Below are 6,977 nucleotides of genomic sequence, written 5' to 3' on the forward strand. Positions count from 1 at the left end.
GTTTAGATCACAGACTCTGTTTCAAAACTTCCTTATTTCAAAATTCAGGTCTGACATTTACTAGTTCATTAATCTTGAGTAAGAAGCTTAACTTTTTTGTGTCAAATTTCTTGTCTGTGAAATGGAGGTAATAATAATAGTACCTACCTCACAAGTTTGTTGTGAAGATTAAATAAGTTTATAATTGTGAAGGAGATAGAACGATAGCTGATTTTTTTTTAATTTTGTAATTCTAGGAGACTGGTTATCCCAGAAATAATTAGAGCATTACTTCAATGTACCTCATGAAAGCATTGGCTTTGGGTCCTTCAAATGAAGTGAAACCTTTCCATTGATTTTTCTGTCAGAATTTTTGAGTAATTCTGTAAAATTTAATGTTATTTAATTTACATACTTTACTATTCTTCTGAAGGCTTTTCTAGTTCAGACATTTTTAATTACTCATTGAAATTAGATCTTCACATCCTGAAACAATTCTTTTATGAAAGAATGTTCGTGTATATGTATATGTGTATATATGTCTATGTATGTGTATGTAGATATGCATATATGCACATATGTGTATATAGATATGCATATATGCACATATATGTATATGTATGTATAAGAGAAAGTTATTAATTATGACTTCCAATCAGATGTGTTGCTGAATATGCATTTAAAATGAAATTCTGTTTTGCCTACCTCATCATTTATTATTAGCTTAACTGAAATTATGTATATGGATAAAGGTTTTTATTTTAAATTTTTGCAGACATTACATATTTAAAGAGAATACTCATTAGTTTTCAAGAAGGAAAGAAATCCCTGGGCATTTTGTAAATTTTATATTTGTTCTTATATCCTAAACTTATATTTACGACATATATTACATTTCAATTTTGTGTCTTTACATATCAAATGAATGAGATTCAGAGTTTGGTTAAACAAGGCAATATAAATCATTTTTGAAGACATTCATTGTGGTTTAAAGACTTTATGACACATGTCAACATATTTCCTCATTCAACAGCAGTTTATGATATTTATGCAATTGTTATGTTAATTACATGGTTGCTATAAGATGCTGAACATATTTAGTTCTTCTAATTGGTGGCCAGTGAGGTCAGAACTGTTCCATTAATCCAAGTAAGCACATACATATGAACTTTTGCCTTGATTTTTTTTTTTAAGTTTTACAACCACAAAATGTATAATAGTAATTAGCTTTTCCAGGATGTGAATTTCAAGATTACTGCCTCGGGTCATGGAAGTCCTATGATATTTGGCTGAGACCCAGTTATGTAATCCCTTAGAAATGTTCTGCATTTTGCTTTGGAAGACTTTGGAAAGAAGTTGCTGCACCTTGAAATGTAGATTTCCTTGTAAGCACCATAAATTCAATCTGGTCTCAAACCTCAATTCAGATAAACTATGAAAAAAGAATTAGGAGTGAGCCAACTATGTTTTGATACTGTTCTATTTTTTCAAAAGTCTTATGAATGAGTAGTGTTTTTGTGAGAAAGTTTCACTGGCATATATATTTGACATATATTTGAATGTGAAATTTTTATGTATTCACCACTCCTCAAATGGTTTCATGTTTTAAAATAATTTAAAAGAGTTTTTCATTAATAAGGAAAGTATATTCAACATAATGCACAACTAAGATACTGTGGGGTCTCCAAAAATGGTAACTTTATTTTGCTGTTATCCAGTTTATTCCTTATGAGTTGCAGAATTCTTCAGATATAACAGCATGTTGTCCAACAAGACCATAGTTGCTGTGCTATACCTTTCACATTTAATTCTGTTCCCCAAGACTCAACTATTCCTCTTTATTTTTGACTCTTCCTCAGCCAAAGTAGCTCTTAATTGTATTGTGTCCACTTAGCCTTCCCTAAATTAGGATATTTATTTTCTCATTTTTAGACATCGTAATACTAATACCTAGTTCAGAAAATGTATTCTGTTTTTAATTCCATGAGTTTCAGATGTGAAATTTCCTTTGTGATTCTGTTATTCTTTGACCACATTTCCTCTCCAATTTATTTCCAAATTTTCCTCCTTTCTCTTCACAGCTTTATTTCCCACTAAAGATACTTTTTCTGAGATTTATCCAAAGTAGCCATATAATAAATATTAACCAACTCTATGATCATTACTTTCCATTTGTTTTTCTTTCATCTTTCTTTGTTTTGATAAATCAGTATTGATAAATCAGGAAATAAAAATGCTCATTATTGTTTTCTTGGTACACACATTTTGTCTAAAAGTAGGACGAAAATCTATACTTACTCAAATATTTGGATTATCTTTAAACCAGCAAAAAGTTTCTTAAAGAAAACTAACTTTGGCAATTTGTTCACCTAGGTGACAGATTGTGAACTCCTAAAGGACAACGATTAAATCTAATTTGTCCTTGCATTTCATTCCAGTATCTAATGTAGAGCCTCACACCTAGTAGACATCTTGGCAACTGGATAAATGAGTAAGTTGGTTAATTTATCCTAGTCTGGGGCATTATGATGCACTGTCAAACTATTTCTGCTAAATAAATAACAAAGATTGATTCTACATTATTTCTCATGGTCAGTAGAGTTTCCCACCTTTGACATAGCATATATCCTTGTCATAGTCAAGTCAGTGAGGTTTTCTGAAATTTTCATATGGTTCATAGTACATTGCAGTGAAGGAAACTGTTATTAAATTAGAGCTGATGTTCTGGATGCTAGAACAGGAAAATGGAGAAATGTCTCTATAAATTAGACCAATTAGTCTCTCTTTGGCAATCTAAACTTTAAAGTTGAAAAATATTTGACCAACAGCTAAAGAATGAGAGAGTGAATATGCTAGAATGAATTTGATTTCTATTGAGGTAGTTACGAATTTTAAACAATGAAGACCCCAGGACAGCTAAGAATGACTTTGAATTTAATTTAAAACCACCCCATGACTGCCAGCTATTGCAATGGATACTTATTTAATATTTTCCCCTGGAAAACTTTTATTTATATAGGATGTCTTCCAATCATGGGAGAGTATTTAGGTAGATTTTATAGGTCTATACATAGCTATTGTTCAATCAGTAGAGTTCCTGGTTTTATTTTTCTTGTGAATTGTTGATGACAGCATCCAGAAATGTTAGTGTTAGGTTTCTCTGATTTTGAAATTTCCCAGAATACAAAGTGCTCTAATTTAGTGAATTAAAGGAAGAAAACGCATGTTTTCATTCCCACTGGACTTCATTGTGAATCCTAAACCAGGTTTAGTTTGGAATTCTTAAATGTCATTTCATAGGCACATTTCAGCTTTAAGTAAAATGATCGCATGTAGCCCTACGAAGATTTCCTACTAATTAAGTAGTACCTCATGAGAAGAATAGAATTATAGTGGTGTTCATTTAATATTAATAATGATGTGTCAATATTCCATAAGAATTGATCCAGTTTATAAACTCTTCTATTTTACTCTATATTGTCAGTGTCAGTAGGGAATGTTGAATTATTTTTCTAATAATACCAGGAGGAGGGGAATCATAAAATGATTGAATTATAGTATTTTATCAGATCTAACTTACAACAAGTATCCTGGATATAAATGGGCACAGTATTATTGCAGTCTGTTTGAATGTGTCTCCTCTCCTCCTCATAGAGTATGGTGGGAAGGGTACTCCGAGGCTGTGCAAAGGGCAAATATTTTAAAATATTTTTTAATGAACATATAATTTGCTATAATATATTTTGTGACACACTTATTAGATGAGCTTAAGTTGTAGTATTTTTACAAAATATAGTATTTATTACAAAAAATAATGTACCTTTTGAAGAAACGATAACCTATCGGCTCTTCAAAGCCTGCTTTCAGGGCCACTTTATGAAAATGGGCACCTTTCATTGTCCACAAGCCTTCTTGTTCTTGTTTCTGATTAAACCAAAGGAAAAAAGTTTTCTTTCCATATCTGAAATCTCTGAGTAAGAAAATGTCATGATTAATATTCATGCAGGGCTATGTGAAAGAGTGAGGGAAATGAGAGAAAAAAGATGGAAATGAACCATGATTTTCCAGGTCTCCCGAGCTTGAGGTAAAGAGCAGAGGAGTCACAGTGGAGCAGCTGATTATAAAGTCTGGGGGAGATCTCTGCACAGACAGGAAATGATGACACCTGGCTGGATCCCAATAGGGAAACAGAACAGGAGAAAACTGATGTTGGTGCTGATACTGAAAGGAATGGCAAAAAGCAAGCAGCTGGAAAGAGAGAAAGAAACAGACCTCTTCCCACTATTGCCTGTAGAAAATTGCAGGTATATTTAATTTTAGCTTTAGTTCCTGAAACATCGGTTATTATTCCCCATCAGCTTAAAAGTAGTTTGTAGTTACCCATTCAGAAGAGAAGCCTGGGAGTATTTGATTCTTAGAAGACAGAGTCTATGAAGTAGAAACAAAGATCAGCTACTTGTGTTTTAATGAGTGAAGAAAATCACACGAGGTAGCTTTAGAAATCAAATATTTTGAAAGAATTTCCTAATTTCCTAGATAAGTAGATATAGTGATTTGCTTACCTCCTTCTTATGTCAATTATGAAAAGTAAATTGAGTTATATGTCCAATTTTGCTACATTCAAGCAAAAATGGATTTAATTACAACATAGCAAATAATGATATGTTATTATATTTACATATGACAGAGGTCTCTATGGCATAGAATCTAGCAGGACTAATAATATCTGCTGTTAACCCATCAGAATATTAGGTAGGAGATGAGAGAGCTCAATGATGAGAATGTTCTGCTTCGTGGTCTGGGTGCTTGATTACATCCTAGATTCCACTTGTGACAATTCATTCAGTGGCACACATGATGTGTGCATTTTTCTGTATGTATTTTATATTTTAATAAAATGTTTGAAGCAAACAAACAACACTAGGAAATCAGTGACTTGGGAATCGATGACTTGGAAAAATGATTTCAAAATGTTTAATAATATATATGTAATAATAACATGGGATCCAGAAGTTATTAAAATAAAAACCTCTTGAAGAAGATGATATTGTTTATTCCTAGATTTCAGCTGCACTAGGGGAAACAAGCTTATGCAAGTACATTTTTTTTAAATTTAAGAAATGAGTTATGGTTCTTAAGTCAACCCAAAATTGGCTTAATACATCTGTTTTGTTTTGATAAAGGTACTTTTTGACAGGCCTTTGAAAGTCATCTTGGCTGTATAAACAGCTCAGCCAAACTGTGGACCTAATTTATCATTTTGAGAAACTAGTTATCCTTTGTTAGTTTTGAAATTTCAAAATACTCTACAAGGAAATTTAAAGTAATTGCTATTCAATAGGCATTGATGTACAAAACTTTTTATTTAGTCAGTGGTTATCTGTCCTCTTTAGTAATACACACTATTGAGGGTTTGTTTCTCCTTTCCAAATAAATTGATGTAAGGAGGCAATGAAAAGGAAACTTCAGCGTCACATTAGGTGATGCACAAGTACATGTGTATTAGGGAGCAGGATGGGAATTTGGGGTGGGGAGGAAGGCTGTCATTCTTTCTTCCCCATGTAGTGGCCTTTTGATTATTACATGCTTTGATCTTATACACGAAGACTGCAAACCTATAAGGAAGCCATAGCTGAGCAAGATTAATGGGAGAATAACAATAATAATTCCCCTTTTACTCTCATTTTAGTGGATGGGGAACTATGAATCAAGTCAAGTCCTGACCCTCATTCTCCTGGCTGAAACACTGTTGTGGATTCCCTCCTTCCTTAAGGTAATCCTTGATGGAGGGGGTCAATGGTATGGGTATAGGGAAGTAACCCTTCTTTCTTATTAATCTCACAAGGGACAATACCTAATTTTGTGCTATGAGAAGAAGAATTTGATAACTCAATATGTTAAATTATCTTGCAGTGAAATCTGTAAAACGAGAAAGAGAGCAAAGGATTTTTTAAAGATACATATTTCTAAATGTCATTTTGATAATGAAAAAGTACTATTATAAGTCTAAAACTTGTTTTGCATTTTACCAATTCTCAATGCTCACTTAAATTCTCACCATTTCTTTAATAATAGACAGTTCCAAAGTTTTCACTCAAAGTTTCCCTGGGCTCGGAGAGTAAATTGGAGCCAGTATGCAGCCAATATTTTGAATTACGTAAACTATATTGAAGATAGTTCCATTAATTTCTTAAACTCATGTCAAGTAATGGAAAACAAACTTGTATCTCAGATCACCTTCCAAAAATGAGATTTGGAGTTAGTGATTCCAGTAATTTAGAACAGGGTGGTGTATGATTTTCCTTCTGGGTTAATACAGATCACTGTTGTGGTAGAATTGTGTCTGTTTTAAATAATTCTGATAAAAAAAGTTGATTGTTTGTTTTTAGGGGAGGGGAAACACCACATGCAAGTTTTTCGATTTGACAATTACCTTACAAATATTAATGGCTACCAGTGAATAACAACTCAGTGTTGGAAAGGAGAACAAATCTAATTAAAATGAACAGGCTGATCCCATAAGTCCAGTTCCTTGCAGACAAAACCCATCCTGGAGCAGCCAGCACCCAGACATGTCCATTTTCAGCTAGCCCTAAGAATTAAGTGCTCTTCTAGGAGTTTCACTGTCAATTTAATGGCAGGTTTAGAATACAAGCTACCTAAAGTAGAGAAGATTCAAAACATGGTGCTTTTTTATTAGGATTTCATGCTCAAGTCCACATTTCCAAAAGTCATAATTTTTTGTGGCACACAATTACAAAATGTATTGTTTTATGGTTAGGTTGTCTGGGGGAAAAAAGAAAAAGAAACACATGATTTTTTAATGTTATATCTTGTCCCTAGAGGGTAAAATAAAACTATGAGCAAATGTTAATTCTAAAGTTGGCACATCAACAAACTGGGATTATAGTTCATTAAAGACTTGATTTCCGTAAAAGCCACTGGAGTATAAGCTCTTGAAAAGCAGAGTCTTTGGTGCATTACTGTATTCCAATACC

The sequence above is a fragment of the Pteropus vampyrus genome, unplaced genomic scaffold (assembly GCF_000151845.1).
Source record: "Pteropus vampyrus isolate Shadow unplaced genomic scaffold, Pvam_2.0 Scaffold67, whole genome shotgun sequence".
NCBI lineage: Eukaryota > Metazoa > Chordata > Mammalia > Chiroptera > Pteropodidae > Pteropus > Pteropus vampyrus.